Genomic DNA, 20,223 nt, shown 5'->3' with positions numbered 1-20,223 from the left:
AAATGAGACATCAAGGAGGTGACATTGTATTTATGCAAGAAACACGTTTGTCTAAAATGGAGCATGAGCAATTAGCAAAACTGTTTAATGCCCAGGATTTTTATTCATCCTACAACTCATCAAGAGGAGTAGTATAAAACACAAGGCCCAAAAAGATGCACTCTTGATGAGGATATTCTCTAAAGATTCGATTAGTCGATGAATGGCAAACCTTAAACCCAAATCAAAAGGACTATACATATTTTTCATCAATTACGGGAAACTATTCAAGACTTGACTATTTCTTTATGCTTGTGAGAAATCTGTCTTTGGTTAATAGTATTAAAATTGGCCAAATGTATTTATCAGACTATGCTACCTTACAAATGATCCTAAAGGACAGTAAGGAGAAAGGGGCGAGTATCTGGAGATTTAATAACTCTGTCCTGTTAGAAAATGATTTCAAGTTAAAATTAAAAAAGAGCATCACAGGAATACATCATGTAACCGGGATGAAAATCTATTTAATCCAAGGAGGACGTCCGTTATTTAATGGTTATTTTATGTTATGTTATGTTCATTATTAATATAACAAAGTCCACCATATGAGTGCGTAAGTTCCGGTCACGTAGTGTTGCGTCGTCACGTACGTACCTGGGAGGCCGCGGCTGTCCAATTGCGTCGCTCGTAGCGCCTGTTACAAGCTGTCTGCTCCGTCTCTCATTCAGAAGGTGAGGGGAAGCATGCGGAGCAGCTGCTACAGGTCGGTCGCTATAAACAAATACTATTTTCACTCATAAACTCTTGGTTATATCATTCTAAATGCCGCCGTTACATCATTCAACCCTTTTAGACATCAACCAGCGCCGGGGAGGGATAAGTTGGTCGTGTGGTGCATCAGATATATTCTGGAATTGGTGAGTCTGCCTGTTTGTTGTTAGCGTTAGCATTAGCATTAGCATTAGCACATGTCAATGCATTTATATGGACTGGCTACGGCACACCTAGCTTCTAAATGCTAATGCTGGCTTTTGAATCCATAGTAATGAGTGTCATGAGATTGATGTGCCACTACAGCACAATTATAGAATGTTTACTTTGATTTGTGAATAACTTTGTGAATGTTGACATGTTATTTAAGAAATGAGTGACACTAATTTGGGAAGATTTGTCATGCTTATTTATGAAGTGGATTGATGTTAAGGTGTTTATACCAAATGCACTTTATTGAGAGATGGTTATTCTATTGTTGCTCATGAAGTATTGAATTATGTATTAATTATGGTGTACACTGAATATAACTAGTTAGTGAAATGTTTTATTGAAATATGGTCCTGTTTACATTATACAGGCCAGGTGCTTGTACGGACGCAGAATCGAATCGATGGCGAGCTAAGACACTGGCTTGGAGCCGAGCAGTCCCAGTTAAGAGCTCTCCTGGTCTGGTAGGAGGCTCTGGCAGCCTTGTTCCCCCCTCACCTTCTCTTACATCCACACACACATACCACTCGCATTTCGAGGCTTCTAGCCCATGGACAGTTGACATATTGGACTCTACCTTTGCGGCGCACATGCTGGACTGTTTTTGAGCGCCTCATCCTCTATGAACTCTGTGCCTTTGCGATACGCAACATTGTGTGTGGAACTGCTGCCATATTGGCTACCACTGAGACTGGTTTTGATTTGAATGTTGTTGATGCATCAGACGTGTCAAGTGCACTTTTCTATTTAATTCATGTACTCTGCAGACTGTAAATATTGGGGTCACTGTATGTATTGTCACGCATTAATATATGGTACCAACCGCATCTGAAGTGCTGTTTGTTGTGTTTTATTGTACCACTGCCTCTAAGAATCAAACCTGTCTTCTGTAGACCTAGGCCCAAAAGCTAGCTTAATACTAATATAATAATCATACCATATCATCATAATTTAGCCTGTGTACTTGCTACAATCACTTATAATGATACAGAAGAAATTAATCCAGTAGCACTATGGGAAGGGGCAAAGGGGGGAAATAATATCCTATGCCTCTTTCAGGAAAACGCATGAAAGTCACTTGAGAGGAAAATTAAGAATTCAGAAAAAGTACACAAATCTTCTGGAGAAGCCTCTGTATTGAAGAACCTTGAAGAGGCAAAGGCAGCAATGAATGAGTACTTAAATATGGAAGTAGAAAAATCACTCTCCATTGTGCGACAAAGAACATATGATGGAGGACCCAAAGCAGCTAAGGTGTTGGCATATAAACATAAAAAACAACAAATGAAGGCATCAGTTACACAACCACAGGAAAAAAATACAAAAGATAATAATAAGAGACCAAAAGGAGGTCGCAAATCAATTTGCACAATACTACTGGGATCTCTACGATGCTGGGAAAAAAACATGTTAACATAAGCCAGGTAAAGATCAAACAGATTGTTCACCTTATAGACCAATTAGTCTTTTAAATACAGGCTATAGTGTGCACACTAAAGCTGGAGAGGCAGCATTTAGCTGCTATGCTTCTAGCAGATGGAATGCCCTTCCAAGCAATGTCAGAAATACGCCAACACTGAGCTCTTTTAAAAGTAAACTTAAGACATTTCTTTTTACCGCTGTTTTTAACTAGCCTGTTAATTGGTTGTTTTTTTTTTATTTGTCACTTAATACTAGAATCACTATGCACTTTAAATAAGATGCATCCATGTATGCTTGCATACATTCATGTTCTTGTTTGTTGTCTGTCTGCGTGCTTGTAAATATGTGCTCATATTTTATGTTTTTAATACGTCTTCTGTGAAGCACATTGTGTTGCTTTCTGTATGAAATGTGCTTTACAAATAAATCTTCTTCTTCTTCTTCTATAAACTTTTATCTTCAATGTTAGCTTTCAGACTAACAAAAACTTTACCACAGCTGATAAATCCAGATCAAACTGGGTTTATTGCTCACAGATAGGTTGTTGATAATGTAAGACGAACATTAAACGTCATGGAGGAAGCTCAGAAACAGAATCCCTGAAAACAGAAACCCTGTGGCAATGATTACCTTGGATGCTGAAAAGGCCTTTGATAAATAAGGTCCTATGGCCTTATCTATTTGAGACTATGTCAAACTTTGGCTTTCATTCCACTTTCATAAAATGGTTGAAAACAATGTATAAACAGCCAAATGCTAGAATTTAAAGAGGCAACAGATAGCATCTTTTCCTAAATATATCATTATGAAAATAATGTGGGTTGCACAGGGTAGTGGCCACAGTAAAGTCAGACTATCAACGTTTACATTCGTTACTTAGTGGCTTTGCAATCTTTGTAATAAGCTTCTGCCACCGGTGCCGAAATTTTGCGGAAAAAATCTGCTTAAGGCAGGAAAGGCATCATGTATTGTGAAACTGGTCGGTCAGCCAATCAGGGACTGGAACTGGTCCTTATGAGGAGTTGGGTATGAGATAGTTGAGTCACGAGCATAATGGCAGACGGACAAAGTTTGGAAACAATTGAAAAACGGCCTAGCAAAAGAAAATGAGCTCCTCTGTCTGAGGAGGCAAAGAAGAGCAAAAAGGAGAGTGATAAAAGAAGAGGAAAACCAAGAGTAAACCTCAGTCAGGCGTTCAAGAGATGGAGGGAGCTCCGTGACCAAAGAGGCTTCAAAACCGATGTCCAGCTAGCTTTCTTTCTAATGGATCAGTAAGTAACACGGCTAAATGTTAGCTTGACGAGAGAGGACTGTACAGTACTGGCTGCTAGTTAATTCCTAGCTGGCCAGCATTACAAATCGCCGCAACCAGGGACCGGGTAGCGAGTGTTGGTCAGCTGTCATCCTGTTGCCATTCTACGGCAGCCCTCGAACAGTGATAACCCCCTCCCTTCCTTCTGTTCTCTTCTCATGGAGGCAGCTATCGACGGACATCGCCCAGCTAAGTTACGCCCAGCTAAGTGAACACTGGATTTTGTTTCCCATTCAATTTGAGCTCCAACTGGCCGCATCATTTCCATAAGGTACCGTTTATTCTAGAATCGGGACTGTTTACATGTGCATATTGGTATAATTCCACTTTGGAACATGGCACTCTTAAATACTTGATTCTGACTGGTCAATCAACAAAATTCTGCAGTGTTTATTTCTTGAGGTATCACCGCCTGTCTGCTGCTCCGTTGCTAGGGACGCCATGGCAACGGCCTTAGACTGAGGAGCATCAAAATCAGTTAACGTTAGTCCACACAGCCCTCCCAAGCTGGCCTGGAGAGCAGGGAGATCATGTCGGTCACTGGCCATAAATGTGAGGGCAGCCTTCGCAGCTACTGGGCACCTAGCAGCTACTGGGCACCCAGCATCTCCGACCAGGAGAAGTGGAGTAAAATCCTCTCCTCCGCTCCAGAAAACTGCTGCAGTTTGTCTGGTGAACGCCTCTCTTCTGTCAATACACTCTGCCAGCAATTTAATAATATTGATGCCAGTTGTAACATTTGAATGTTTTAGTATTAAGCCATGTTCTAAGCGGGATAATGTATATTAAGCCGGTGACAGTTGAAAAATAACTCCCTTCAGGGGAATGCAACCCCGACGCGCATGTCAGGAGTTATTTTTCAACACTCACCGGCTCACTATACATTATCCTTTATGTGTCTACTGTTGTTTGTACTGATACTGTACATATTGGTATAATTTACTGTGAGTTGTTTGTACTGGTACTGTGTATTCTGGTATAATTGTTTGCATTACTATTTGTTTTTTCTTCAGATAAATCTGATAATTGTTGCTCAGTCTCCTTACTCATTTATTTAGTAGAGTGTCCACACACCTTCTCATTCCACATATTCACAGAGGTAAAGCAGTGGCTTTACAGCCTACATTTTATTGATTATCTCTGATCCCCACGGTCAATTTGGTCGTTGTGACAGTGCGAGCAACACCGCTGACGCTAGGTGGCGCCAAGCCAAAAAAAAAAAAAAAAAAAAAACGAATCCTATCTGTTGCCTCTTTAAGTTAATGGGTTAATGTCTAACAAGTTTAAAATTTTGAAAGGTACCAGAAAGGTATCCATTATCCCCGTTGATTTTTGCATTATGCATTGAACCACTGGCAGAATATATTAGGATGGAACAAAAAATAAAAGGTACAGAAATAGCAGGAGAAAATCATTAATTGTCGATGTATGCAGATAATATAATAATTTATCTATCCAAGTCTGAACAGTCAATTGAGGAACTAATGAAGGTAAATGAAGAATTCTGAGCTATTTCAGCATACATTGAATGTCACTAAATCAGAAGCAATGGTTATGGGTTGTACAATTGACCTATGGCTAAGTCCCGCCCTCAAATGCGATGAGTCAATCACAGTGCGGATAGCCATTGCCATACACTCGGACATTCTCTGCCTGGACGTTCATTGAAATGAATTACAGAAGTTTTGTTCAGTTTGTTCAGTTCGGTTTTATGAGCTTTTTCTGAGATTTGAAGTTTAAAAATGGTCAGTGTGCATGGGGTACATGCAGCTCCGACACAAGGTATCCTGAGAGGCTGGCCAACGAGGTGTATTTTTTACGCTTTCCTAAACCACATCTCAACCGAGAAAAGTGTCTCCTTTGGATAAAATTGTGCGGTAGACCACAACATCAACTCAAGATGAATAAGATTAACAAGGAACATCAGTTTAGAGGTAAGTCAACATCGTGTTTGAGGCAACATATTGTCACTTTGCTGGAAAGAAATATAAAGTTATCTTTAACATCTCTAGCTAATGATAGTTAAAGTTAGCCTAACGTTAGCTCCTAGCTGCGTTGTTCATCATGTCACCTTGTTTGCTGGGAGTTCATTAGCCTATGCTGTTCTAGTTTTTGTACTTTGGTGATCGTACATCATTGTTAGCTGTTGTCCAGAGGGCTCTAGCTAAGCTAACGTTAACTTCTGGAGCTTAGCTTCATTAATTTATTTGTAATCGCAGAGATAACAAAGGTTGGCAAACGTTATGCTGAATGATTCAGTGTAAATAGCACCAAACTAACCGAGAGAAACTCTTGGTAAAGATGGTAAAAAAGCCGTTATCCTTTTCTCATATTCTGAGCCAAAAACCTTAACTTCAGTGGCACTTTCACTTTCTTTGATGGCAACGGCAACGAGATGCGGTTTACAAGCGTACACTGTGACCTGTAAATTTTGGCTTGTAATTTAAGCTTTTCATCGAGCTTTTCAACAATAAAATGATGAATATATCCCTCAATTCCGTAGTTTAGGCCCTTTTGGTTACTTTTCAATGACATCTGATCATCGTTATGTAACCAAAAATCATCAATTGCCTCCTGCGAAATGCCGTGTACTGTGACACCTGCCATAGCGCCTGGTCACTGAATGTTGATAGGTTGTCCGAGTGAGTGGAGGGGGGTGTGGCTTAGCCATAGGTCAATAGGTGATGAAATCAAGCACAGATTTGCATTTCATTGGGATTTGGAAAGGTTTAAATATCTTGGAATATACATAACAAAGAATTTGGATGATTTGTATATAAGAAATTTTGGAGAACTAATAAGTCAAATTATGATTTAAACAAACGGTCTATAATTCCATTCTCCCTTTGGGAAAGAGTTAAAATTATACAGATGAATATCTTAACAAGATTTTTGTTCCTTTTCAAAGCACTTCCAATATTGAATCAAACTTGTTCAAACAATGGGATTCTATTATAATGAAATTCATTTGGAAAGGCAGGAAACCAAGATTAAAAATGAAATTCCTTAAACTGCCAGAAGAAATGGGTGGTCTAAATTTACCAAACCTGCAAGCCTACTATCAAGCATCAAAATTATGAAGTATCAAATATGGATGCCAGAAAGCTCACATATAAGATGGAGAGAAATGGAATTAAATTGTGGAGATATTCCATTAACAGGTTTAGCTTTCTCCAAATATAAAAAATCAAATGTTGAAAATTTAGACAACAGGTGGGTAGTTGCTACGCTTAGAGGCTTAGAGTCTGTCAAAATCAAAAATTAAATAAAGATTTAAAATACCTAAAAGAAATAGCAACTGACCCAGACTTCACACCCAATAAAACAGATGGGACTTTTAGAATGTGGGCTACTAAAGGTTTGTGTAAATTTGGACAAATGTTTGGGGATAAAGGAATGAAATCTTTTGAGCAACTGGTTGACCTACTTCTCATTTATTTAGGTTTTTTTCAGGTGAGAAGCTATCTTTTTGATTTTTTTTTTTTTTTTCAATTCAAGAAGTAAATCCATTGATAAAATATTTACTCAAGATGTGTGACTGTGGGGTTGAAACTAAATTAAATAGGATGGCTACATTAATTAATTAAATTAATTTGTGTTATCCATCACGACAAAGAAATGTATGTCAGTATTTAAAAAGAAATGAGAATGAACTCTCATGCAGTATACCTACTGCTGATTGGGAACTAATGTGTAAAAATATACATGAAACAACTAATTCAAACTATTGGAAAGAATATTCATGGAAAATATTAAGTCGATATTTTAAGACACCACAAATTCAAAGTTAGTGTAAGGAAAACACAGCCTTGAGATGTTGGAGAGAATGTGGCGAGCAGACAGCAAACCACAGTCACATATTTTGGTCTTGTAAAGTGATAAGTGGCTTCTGGGAAAAATCTATTGGTGAATTGTCCAATATCTTTCGCATTTCTTTAAATAAAAAAACTAGTTACCATAATACCAGAAGTGATTGATAAGAAAGATTCTCACTTATTTCTAATAATTAGGGTAGCAATGATTAAACAGATTACAATGAACTGGTTAAAAGACAACTTAACCAATGATAAATGGAAGGATCTTGTGAAGGAGATATATGAAATGGAAAAAAATACCATGAGAGTTAGAAATCAAGTGCATATTTTTGAAGAAAGATGGGAAAACTGATATATGACAGACGATGTTCCTAATGATGGTTGATTAGAAGTAATGCTGAGGTGAAGTAATGTGACTGACAGTATAGATGTGTTTTCTCGTTCATATCATTCACATAAATGTGTATGTAACCATGTGCCTATGATTGGGTACACACACATTCATGTGTGTAAGCATGTACGATGAGCTATGTGGGTATTATGTGTGTTGAAATCTGTGTGTACCTGTGATATACTTAGTTGTTATATAATGTATCCACTAACTTAAATCTAAATTTATGGGTATATTTAACTGTATCCTATGAAATAATGTATGAGGTTTTTTTTTCTTTTTAAATTTCTTAATTTATTATCATATATCATTGTCACTTATTTCCTGATATTGTTACTGTCTTTGTGTTTTTTATGTTTTAGGGAGGTATTTATGTATTTTCTTTTTTCTCTGTTACCCTATCTTTTTTGTTCTTTACATATGTTAAATAATCCTCAAAAATGAAAAAAAAAAAAAAAAAAGGAAGTAGAGCGCTCTCAGCTTGTGGTGCTCAAAGCGCAGATAAAATACATTTGAAACAGCACTGTGTCTCTCCAGAAACCATTACCCAGTTACTTAAGATAATCCACAGACCTTGTTGCAATTCCATGTCGGCACTATTTTCTTTCTATCAAACTACATCCCCGAGTCTCCTTGGTGTCAATGTGTCACATGTGTACACATACTTGTACACAAATACAGAATATACAATAGCGTGGTTACTGCAAGCTGCATGACACCAAATGAACCCTTAGATCGCTAAGCCCAGGCCTGGAATTAAAATACTGTTCCAGGACTGCATGTGTACTGCATGTGTGTGTGTGTGTGTGTGTGTGTGTGTGTGTGTGTGTGTGTGTGTGTGTCCATCCTCATGGTTAATATCTCTGTCAAAATTTCAAAGGTCCTTCCTCTGCAAGCACAGTTACCATTACCAATCAAGAGTACAGACATTAAGATTAATAGAAAAATTTCAGATGACAATAATTTACTTTCAGGCGGCTGTATCATCGATTTCAGCATCATCAGAGTCAGATCAATCTAATTCAAAGCTCTATCCTGAAAAATGGGCCTCTGGAATTGATTCAAAGGGACAATGATAACCTGCTATTATAAAATCAAAATGGAACACGGTTCAATTGTTTTGCTTTTGCAGTATTTTAACAAATGACCCAGTTCTAATGGAGGCAATGGGTCAGATTTAATAAGATTTCCTGATGCCGGGGACATTGGGGTGTAGGTTGAAAGCAAGGGTAAATCACAATTATCATTATGGCTTATGGCGGGATGTCAGTCCTTGCACATGTTAAGGTGACGCCGAGCACCATTCTCCAGCTTGGTAACAGGCCTATTATGATGGCCCTATTAGATCAATGTGTCAATTACTATTACTCAAACTGGCCCTTGGGTCTGAAAGGATACAAAATGAGGGAGATGAAGGAAAGGAGGCTTGGCTCAATTACGTCCTCTGATAGGACAAGAAGCTACCCCAGAAATTAAGGAGAAAGTGGAGTGGCCCTGCCAGATACACAATAAACAACATCCTTGTACAGCTGGTTTGTGTTGAGAGACAAAAGTAAGAAAAGTATGAAAAAAGAAGTTTTGCTTCTCTTGTACAACAGACTCAAGACTAAGGGTGCATTCACACCAGGATAGTCCAGGGGACTCAGTTCAATTGGGCGGGGAGTGCTGAAAAATTTCACACCTTTATTTGGTTTGGTTCACTTTCACACTACACTTTTTAAAGCGGACCAAACCGCCTGGACAACGTCACGCAATTACAACAGCTGCTCGTTTGGGGGTGGTATTGCCCGAAACGACCACTGACCAGGAAGAAAAAAAGCATGAGGAAGAAGAAAACCCGGCTCATCGATTGGCCAGGACCGAGAACGTAAATCCATCCCCTTCAGGCGGCTTGGTCATCACAAAAACAATGGAGCAACACCAAATTTATGCAGGCTTGGGGTAAGCAACTCTGTACCTCCTCATTACTCCACATCTGCCCACGAGACACTTTCCAACTTTTTCTTTTTTTATCTCTGCTTCTCCTGGTTTGCGCTGTTGGCTTTGTCTTTTTTTCTACCCAAAATGCACTGTGCTCTACGTCACTTCCTCTCTTTGGTTCGCTGGATAGTTCTTTTGCATTTTACACTGTAAGCGAACCGCACCAGGGTTCATTTGCAAGTGAACCGAGACCACCAGTTTTCAAGCAGAACAGGGTTCGCTCGTTTAGTCCGCACAAGATTTTGAATGAGCGTTGTTGTTCAAAGAAACAGAGCGTTCTGTTTAAATTTAAGTTAACAAACCATTAAATAAATGACACAAGCACTACGCTTGGCGCTCTGCTGCTCCATCTGCCCAGACAGAGTGCCCAGCGTACGCTCTGCTGCTATGAATGTGGTGTTCTGAATAACAGTGCATTCCAACAGCGCTCCAAATTTACGAACAGTCCAGTTTGTGCCAAGTATTTCTGAACACAATCTAAGAGACACTAGCAGCTCTTTGAGGCTGTACTTAGGCAAAGCAATGCTTTGAGCTTAATGCGAATATCAGTGTCCTCTCAGGGACAATGTAAACATGCAGATGGCTGGCAGGTAATGTTTACCATGTGTCTAAGTCTTCCATGTCAGCATGCCAACTTTTGCTAATTAGCACTCAGACAGATTCTATACAAAACTCAGAGTATATGAGCTAAGAAGGCGGCCAGCAGCTGACAGTACTAACCCCATAAACAGCACTAAACAACAGCAACAGAGCTAACATAAAACAGGGAGGAGCTGGATGATGGTCACAAAATTTCAATGATGACGTCATTCCAGTATCAATGGTAACCAGCTGATGAGCTTAGTGTAGAGTGGCCACAATGAACTAGCCAGTGGGATACATACATACACAAATATGCACATGCGGCTAGACTGGCCCACCACAACCAAGAACAGAGAAGTTTGGATTACAACACACACAGAGGGAGCATGACTCTATTCTCTAATGAGAACACGATTACTCCACTATATCTTTAATAGCTGACAGTGGTTTGCTGCTTATTAATGCTCTGAATGTCCACACATAACATATAATATACAGAACAGCTGAGGAACAGCAATTGTAATTTTGACCAGATGATGGCCCTACATGAACAGTCAAAGGATCAGCAAAGCTATTATTATTCATCCTAAGGGGGGGACGACTATTTGATCTAATAGCAATAATATTTGCTGAGACATTTCCCTTAATGATGGATTATCTAAGTCATTAGGACACTAGCTATGAGCACTTGAAAGACTTTGTCCTGCTGGTGATGCTATGTGAAAAGTCAGGGGAACAACAAAGTAATTGGAATTTATCCCCTGGCGACCATAAATGTCCACTAAATTTCATGTCAGTCCATCTAATAGTTCTATTAGACAAAAATGTCAGCCTAGGCAAATCTGGGATAGTTTTGTACAAAATAATGGCAATCCATTGAGATATCCAGTCTAAATCAAAATGCTGGCCTAACCAATTACCGACATTGCCACCCCTAGAGCCCCACTGCTTGTGTTGCTGAAAAGGCTTTGTATTGGTACAAAAATTGGTACAAAATTGGATTCTTGTAATCCTAGGAGGGCCCACCTGCAGAAGCCATCCCCCTTGGGATTGGCTCTAAAGTAAACCCTGGATGGAGTCATTTTTCTGTCATACACTGGACAACAAAATGTTTGGGGCGGCAGTAGCTCAGTCCATAGGGACTTGGGTTGGGAACCGGAGGGTTGCTTGTTCAAGTCCCCGTCCGGACCAAAATATGGAGCGTGGACTGGTAGCTGGAGAGGTGCCAGTTCACCTCCTGGGCACTGCCAAGGTGCTCCTGAGCAAGGCAGTCGCCTTGGAGCACCTGTCATGGGCAGCCCACTCTGACATCTCTCCACTCAGTGCATGTATAGGTCCAGTTTGTGCATGTGTGTGTTCGGACCTGTGTGTAATTGACAAACAGAGTGAAAAATTGAATTTCCCCTCGGGGATTAATAAAGTATATAAAATAAAATAAAAAAAAAAAAAAAAGTTACAATGTGTAATTTACATGCTTGTTCATTAGCAAATATCAACTATTGCTTTCATAAATATACAGTACAGGCCAAAAGTTTGGACACACCTTCTCATTCAATGCGTTTTCTTTATTTTCATGACTATTTACATTGTAGATTCTCACTGAAGGCATCAAAACTATGAATGAACACATGTGGAGTTATGTACTTAACAAAAAAAGGTGAAATAACTGAAAACATGTTTTATATTCTAGTTTCTTCAAAATAGCCACCCTTTGCTCTGATTACTGCTTTGCACACTCTTGGAATTCTCTCCATGAGCTTCAAGAGGTAGTCACCTGAAATGGTTTTCCAACAGTCTTGAAGGAGTTCCCAGAGGTGTTTAGCACTTGTTGGCCCCTTTGCCTTCACTCTGCGGTCCAGCTCACCCCAAACCATCTCGATTGGGTTCAGGTCCGGTGACTGTGGAGGCCAGGTCATCTGCCGCAGCACTCCATCACTCTCCTTCTTGGTCAAATAGCCCTTACACAGCCTGGAGGTGTGTTTGGGGTCATTGTCCTGTTGAAAAATAAATGATCGTCCAACTAAACGCAAACCGGATGGGATGGCATGTCGCTGCAGGATGCTGTGGTAGCCATGCTGGTTCAGTGTGCCTTCAGTTTTGAATAAATCCCCAACAGTGTCACCAGCAAAACACCCCCACACCATCACACCTCCTCCTCCATGCTTCACAGTGGGAACCAGGCATGTGGAATCCATCCGTTCACCTTTTCTGCGTCTCACAAAGACACGGCGGTTGGAACCAAAGATCTCAAATTTGGACTCATCAGACCAAAGCACAGATTTCCACTGGTCTAATGTCCATTCCTTGTGTTTCTTGGCCCAAACAAATCTCTTCTGCTTGTTGCCTCTCCTTAGCAGTGGTTTCCTAGCAGCTATTTGACCATGAAGTCCTGATTGGCGCAGTCTCCTCTTAACAGTTGTTCTAGAGATGGGTCTGCTGCTAGAACTCTGTGTGGCATTCATCTGGTCTCTGATCTGAGCTGCTGTTAACTTGCGATTTCTGAGGCTGGTGACTCGGATGAGCTTATCCTCAGAAGCAGAGGTGACTCTTGGTCTTCCTTTCCTGGGTCGGTCCTCATGTGTGCCAGTTTGGTAGTAGCGCTTGATGGTTTTTGCGACTCCACTTGGGGACACATTTAAAGTTTTTGCAATTTTCCGGACTGACTGACCTTCATTTCTTAAAGTAATGATGGCCACTCGTTTTTCTTTAGTTAGCTGATTGGTTCTTGCCATAATATGAATTTTAACAGTTGTCCAATAGGGCTGTCGGCTGTGTATTAACCTGACTTCTGCACAACACAACTGATGGTCCCAACCCCATTGATAAAGCAAGAAATTCCACTAATTAACCCTGATAAGGCACACCTGTGAAGTGGAAACCATTTCAGGTGACTACCTCTTGAAGCTCATGGAGAGAATGCCAAGAGTGTGCAAAGCAGTAATCAGAGCAAAGGGTGGCTATTTTGAAGAAACTAGAATATAAAACATGTTTTCAGTTATTTCACCTTTTTTTGTTAAGTACATAACTCCACATGTGTTCATTCATAGTTTTGATGCCTTCAGTGAGAATCTACAATGTAAATAGTCATGAAAATAAAGAAAACGCATTGAATGAGAAGGTGTGTCCAAACTTTTGGCCTGTACTGTATATGTACTAAAGTGTAATGCAATTCACATACAATTGGAAGCTTTCTCATAGGCTTAGAATGATTTCTCTATATATACAGAGGCAGGTCGCGGTCTGCCGGAGGCTGCCCTCTTGCGCCGGCATATTTGAATACAGTGGCCGAAAGGGATATACGCGCTTCGCCTTTCGCGTTTACCTAGAACTTGCCATCACTGGAGACGGTTAAGGTGAAGATCAATCTGGGGCGCTTCTGCGTGAACCTGCGTTGTACTTTTATGATTCTGTCGCACTTTAAATGGAGGACCACACATATGTTTTGCCCCATAAGAGGGAAACCACGCCACCAAATAAAAGAAAAAGATCAGATAAGTGAGGACGGGACAAAACGCGAGTGAATATCAGCGTTGCTTATTCCAGGTGGAAAGAACTGAAGGAGAAGGATTTCACAAGGGATGCGGAGGTTGCCTGCTTTCTGCTAGACAGGTAATTCAATCTGATATTTTAAAATCATTTTGGCTTTTGGCTTGGTTAGCCTAGCCTACAGCCTAATGTGTTGATTCCTCTCGCACTGCTGCGAAGGCTGACCCTCTCCTCCTCTTCCCTCTGGGTAGCCGAGACACACCTCTTCACCTGGCCGTTCCTGTACCGCCTCTACCCCCTCGCCCCCTTCCTCTTCCTGGTCTTCCTCCTCTCCCTTTCCCGCTCCCTCTTCCTCATCTCCCTGTGTCCTGTGGAAAAACACTCTGGAAACACATATATTATAATTGTACCAACCTATATTTGCCGCACTGTGCCGTGACTATCACATAAAACGTGTTATTTTAGCATTACTGTGCTAATGCTCGTGTTACTAAAACAATTAGAAATAAAACACTCCTAACATATATCTCATAGATAACCTATATCTCACTGGTAAGCTATAAAATATCGTAACATGGTTTAGATTCCTAAATAAATATTCACCTCAACGCTAGATACTCCTGAAAAACTCGAAAATCTCTGCTGTCTGCGCAAGGCTTTTTGACCTACGAGGCCACCGTCACTTACCCGACGGGAGGGGTGAGTGAGTGAGTGCGAGTGAGTGCTGCAATCTAGAATTTGACTGCTGATGTCACTGTTACTCACCATTTTTACACACTGAGGCTTTAATGGGACTTTTACAACCATTTTTTATATGCAACTGTTGACAGTGGTCATTTCAGACCATTATGGATGACCCATGTCTTATTATAGTGCCACAATGACTAACTTAATCTGCATTCTTTCTTTTAGACAAAACATGTTATTTAAATTTTTACAACAATACTGCGTTTATTCCATGAGCAGTCTCCTTCTGGCTGAGAGAATCTGCACATTTTTTATGAATGTGAACTAAACCAGGGGATCTAAACCACAGCTATTCATATAATAATAATACACTTAATTTATAAAGCACTTTTCATTTATAAAAAAACCTCAAAGTGCTACAGCACACAGTAAAAATGTAGATCAATTAAAACATTATAAAAACAAATTCAAAAAGTCCTAGGCCAAGTCAAAAGCTTCTTTAAAAAGGAAAGTCTCTAAGCCTTTCTTAAAGGCATCCACTGTGGCTGAGGAAAGCATAGACAGAAACCTGCGGCGGAATTAAAAAGCAGGCAGACAAATTAATTTAAAGGGAAGAGACGTATCAGATTTCCGACTGGTGCAAGGTTCCCCAAATACGAATGATAATTACATGTGGTGGAAACTTGTGGTGTGAAACTTCTGTGGAATTGAATTTCCACTAGGGTTCAACTTGTAAGAGCTCTTGAACAGTTAAACCAGATTAACTCTGACATTATCCAATAGTTTACGTCAATATTGAACAAGTACTCAAAGTTTTCACCAGAATTGTATTCTTGACAGAAAAAAACATCTGAAAAATCATACTCTCTCTCTCTCATAGCTGTTCTGGAGCTTTCTATCATATTAAATTAACTTCATCAGAAGATTTCGTCCTGTTGTCATGCCAACATTCAATATCATGTTCAAAATTGCACATTTTCTTATAATTTTAAAGACCTTTCGTCCATCCATGGACAATCTTTACATCTACAATTTAATTAAAAATGGAAAAGAAAAAAGTGTATTGCAACATTCTTTCTGTACCCCTTATTGTTATTTGTTACTATCCCACCCCCATCACCCAAACTCCCTCCATTTTACACAATAAACAAACACTGGCCACATCACAGCCTGTAAAAAGTAAAAAGTTCAACCACAGCTCAATGTCTGCAGAGCTGCCAGCAATACAGTTCCCTCACTATTTAATACTGCACATACAGTAAAATGGCCAGGGTGTGTGTGTGTGTGTGTGTGTGTGTGTGTGTTAAATCATCACAGTCTAGCCAAAAGTTAAATCTGTCAATTGGTAAAATCTAAACTGGAGATTTAAAGGCTTCTTCCTCTGCATGCTCTTTGTTCTCCAGACAAAAAGAGCTATGTGACACCCATCTCCACAGGAGATCTCACCTCACACCTCAGTGAGACTCAAGTCCCAAAACTTGATTGGACAGGACCTTTACAGTGACATGTGACTCTGATGTCACAGGCATCTGTAGATCTGTGCTCCCTTCCAACAGATCTCTTGCTTGCTCTACAGCTGCGTAGCAGTGCACACCTCTTTCCAGCTGGGCCTGGAACAGCCAGAGGCCCAGACCCTTGCTCCATAGCCCCAAACCACTAAAGGGAAGGCAATTGATCAAAGACTCTCTTGCAAACACAAAGTTTGCAACTAGCTTTCCAGCAACAAGGAACTAAGTGAGTTAGCACCCAGCGTCTAACTCTGCTAAACCCTGAGCAACCAGCTTCCTCGGAGTTTCACCTTTGGAACAAAGGACCCAACAAAGACTGCACCTGGAACCATCTTCCCAGCCTTCTTCTGCCGGCTAACAAAGCAGCACACCACCAAGTGACTCTTTCTCCCATCCATTCAAAGATCAGTAACATAACAACTGGGCATAGCTTATCACAGCTTTACAGGCTAAGCAAGACTGTTTAGCTTGTTGTATGTGATTTGATGCTGTTCATTGAGTTATTGTTGTGATAGTTTGCAGTTAGGTCATTGATTAAGTGAAGTGTTTAGTTTGCTAATACTCTTCACAAACAGATTCTTGCACCCAGCTAAACAGTCTCTGCACTAATCCAGACCGTTTGCAACACAAATCACATTCACATAGACTCATTAACAAATAGGCTTTCAACAGAGCTACATCTAAACAGGCATCTCAAAGTTCCCGCTTCTTTTCCTTTGTCTTTGTCCTGACCACACGGTCAGACAACACCTCCCCCGATCTGAAGCAAGCTTTGATTCAGCCATTTTGGTAGTTCTCTGTTGTCAGCCATTTTGTTTTGTAGGCCAAACAGCTCCTTGATCGCCTTCCTTCTTTCTTTCTCTTCTTTCTCTCTCACACACACACACACACACAAAACACATATACACAGCAAGCTTGTATATAGTTAGTTAGAATTTGTGGGTTTTGGCTTGCTTTGCTGGTTTGTGAATAATTATAATTCTTTGGAATCATACCTGCTGTCTGTTTAATGTTGCACAAGAGTGAATGACTAGTCAACCTCTGCTGCGTCAAGAACTCCGAAATCCTTCAGGCGTTACTGTTAATTTTGGTTGTTGTCATTAATTTAATTATTAATCAAAACTCCAAATTAATAGTTTAGCGTATTTTATGAGACTGATATCTTTAAATGGCTATCATTTTTCCCTTTACGGGAATGGTGCCCCATGAGGTGATTTAATGTTAATTAAGTCACATTATTCAACATGATTATTAATTATTAATAATAATTATTAATTATTTCCGATAGCCAATTAAATCCCTACATATTTGGTGCCTCTTGGTGAGACCTAATACATTGATCCCAACATATTTGGTGCCGCCGTGTGAAGCCCGATGTGTTGACCCCTACATGACTATACTGGCAAAAAAGAAAGGAAAGACAAGATTAAAAAAATAATCAACTAGTAACTTTAGGAACTACAATAACAATGAAAAAATATAGCCGCAATTCAGGGGTTCAAGCCAGCACTGACAATTAAAACTTGAAAGCTGGGTCGAACCAAGACCTTTTACAGTTCAAGACACCTACATTAAAGATGACCAACAGGTTTTATAACAATCAGACAGATACTCATTCATTTATGTCCAATCGCTCTTCTTTGAAAGCACTGTCGCTTCCTATTGGTCAATTGCAGGAACATTTTGGGGACATGATTTAATGGTTGAATTAAAAAAAGTCCACCTAGTTTGGAGATGTTTGAAAAATTGTCATAGATTTATGGACGAATTTTTTGTGAAAGGCCATTCCATTTGTTTGGAACTCGAAGCGCCCCCTATTGACGAGCAATGACACATCAAAAAGTCTATGACAACATTTAAAAAGCTTCATCCTATGATTAGCGCCAGAAAGTTTGGTACAAATCAGACCTACGCCTGAGGAGAACATGTCAAAAAGGTGTTTTTCAATAAATACACTATGGTGGACAATCAAGTGGGTGGACCCTAAGGGGTTTTTTTTTTAGGCTTTCGTAGAACCCCTTCACCTGATGATGTGCGTCAAGTTCCAAGTCATTCTGACATACAGTGCGAGGGTAGTGGCCCTTCAAAACCAAATTTTCCTTGACCTTAATTATAGCGCCCCCATCTGGCCTGCTGGCATTATATATCTTGAGCAGCATTTGCACGCACCTTCCAATCATTGGTGAAATTTTGTGTCTCCACGATGTACCAACTCATGGGAATTTGCAAAAACATTTCTGAATAATAATAATAATAATAATAATAATAACAATAATAAGTATAGCTGCAAGTGGCAATACTGGGGTTCAAGCCAGCGTGGAAATTTAAAACTTGAAAGCTGGGTAGAATAAAGAACTTCAACAGTTCGGAACACCTGCATAAAAGATTACCGGTTCATTCAACAGGTTGAATGACAATCAGACAGATACTCATTCATTTATGTCCAAATCTTTATTGGGCCACGCTCTTCTTTGGAAGCACTGTTAAAGTTCACCAAGTTTAGTGATGTTTGGAAAAACCCACATTGATTTATGGCCAAATTTTGTGAAAAGCCATTGCACTTATTTAGAACTTGTGAAGCCCCTTATTGATCAATTTTAGAATAATACACGTGTTTCATCATCATTATTTAACATAGCCAGTTTTGTAATGATTGGACAATCAATTTCTGATTTTTAGTCTGATTTGTGTTACTGCGTGCCCATTTTTTGTATTAGTGGTGTCCCCTAGTGGTCTATTTGAATGAAACTTTCAGGATATGTTCCTGGTACCTCTTAAGGCATTGCTTGCAAGGTTTGTGATGATTGGTCCAAATGTTGTGGAGTCATGTGATGAGCCAGCCAACTCTAAAGTTCATTGGTCAATATCTTTAAAACACAGTGAGCTATCAATAACAGTTAAAGTGTTGGTGATAAAATTCTGAAAATAATCTCACATCATTCTGCTGATTTCAGGTATATTGTAAAATATTTTGGTGACATTTGGTTGAAAATCAGATGAAATAGAAAATGTTGTGCTAGTAATAGTAATTACAGCAAGATAATGAATTACTGTGAGCTAACGGTTAAACTGTTCTGAACACCATTTGAAACATGTGTCATCTAGTTCTCAAAGAATGTTTGTGGGAATGGTGGGAAGACTTTTGGAGATATAGATGTTAATTGATTTTGCATATTCTTAAAAATATAGAGTGAAGGACTCCTGAATTGACTACAGGTTGCAGCGCGGCAAAGGTTTTGGCACAATTCAGTGTATGTGCTGAAAAACTCAGCTGTGTAGGACACACTGGTGATTTATTATGATTTTTTGTATGGACTGTAAAATGTAAATTTGGATTTAACGTAATAAGCTACGCCCCCTTTAAGCAATCATTTTCAAATTTTGTGTATCAACTGAGACATGACCCGAGATGATGCAAACCAAGTTTTGTACAAATATCTCTGCCTGATTATGAGATATCAACTTTCTGCTTGTGTAACGCCCCCTATTGGTTCAGGCTTGAACCCCTAATAAAACAGGACAAAAACAAAAGGGTTTTAGCCCTTTGGGCTAAAAACAACAATGTATATGCAGTCAATAAATCTGGCTTATTACTTCTTCCTTTGTCAGCAGTGAAGTGAATATTAATATTCATTATCCAAACCATAGCTTGCATTAGATCCAATTTAAGCCATTTCAGCCTTGTGTGCCAATTATCCGTCCAAGTTAAGTGGAAGCACTTGACACAAGAAACAGCGTTTCAGAGTTCTTTACAGGGAAAAAAGGTCAACTGAAGACGCCATCACAATCGCCCTCCACTCAGCACTTCAGCACCTGGAGCAGAGCGGATCATATGTCCAGATGATCTTCATCGATTACAGCTCGGCGTTCAACATAACCATCCCGGACATACTCATCAGGAAACTCTGCAACCTGGGCCTCTCTCTTCACCTCTGCACCTGGATTATGGATTTCCTCACACACCGCCCTCAGTCTGTCAGGTTGGGTCTGTACCTCTCCTCCACCCTCAGCACTGGCTCCCTACAGGGCTGTGTGCTGAGCCCATTACTTTACTCACTTAACACCTATGACTGTATACCA

The 20,223-nt window shown here is 39.8% G+C and overlaps 1 protein-coding gene and 1 long non-coding RNA gene across 9 annotated transcripts in view; one reads left to right on the top strand and one right to left on the bottom strand.

Moving 5' to 3' along the window:
• The window catches only part of bcas3 (BCAS3 microtubule associated cell migration factor), an 877,760-nt gene that overhangs the window by 766,183 nt on the left and 91,354 nt on the right, over positions 1 to 20,223 (bottom strand). The window lies entirely within an intron of this gene.
• On the top strand, positions 279 to 4,985 carry LOC144462715 (uncharacterized). The gene is made up of 3 exons (XR_013490928.1): positions 279 to 742; positions 833 to 896; positions 1,331 to 4,985. It is a non-coding gene; the product is annotated as an uncharacterized LOC144462715 (long non-coding RNA).

The sequence above is a fragment of the Epinephelus lanceolatus genome, chromosome 4 (assembly GCF_041903045.1).
Source record: "Epinephelus lanceolatus isolate andai-2023 chromosome 4, ASM4190304v1, whole genome shotgun sequence".
Taxonomy (NCBI): domain Eukaryota; kingdom Metazoa; phylum Chordata; class Actinopteri; order Perciformes; family Serranidae; genus Epinephelus; species Epinephelus lanceolatus.
The sequence above is the reverse complement of the archived record's forward strand: the minus strand, read 5'-3'. Positions and strand labels throughout refer to the sequence as shown.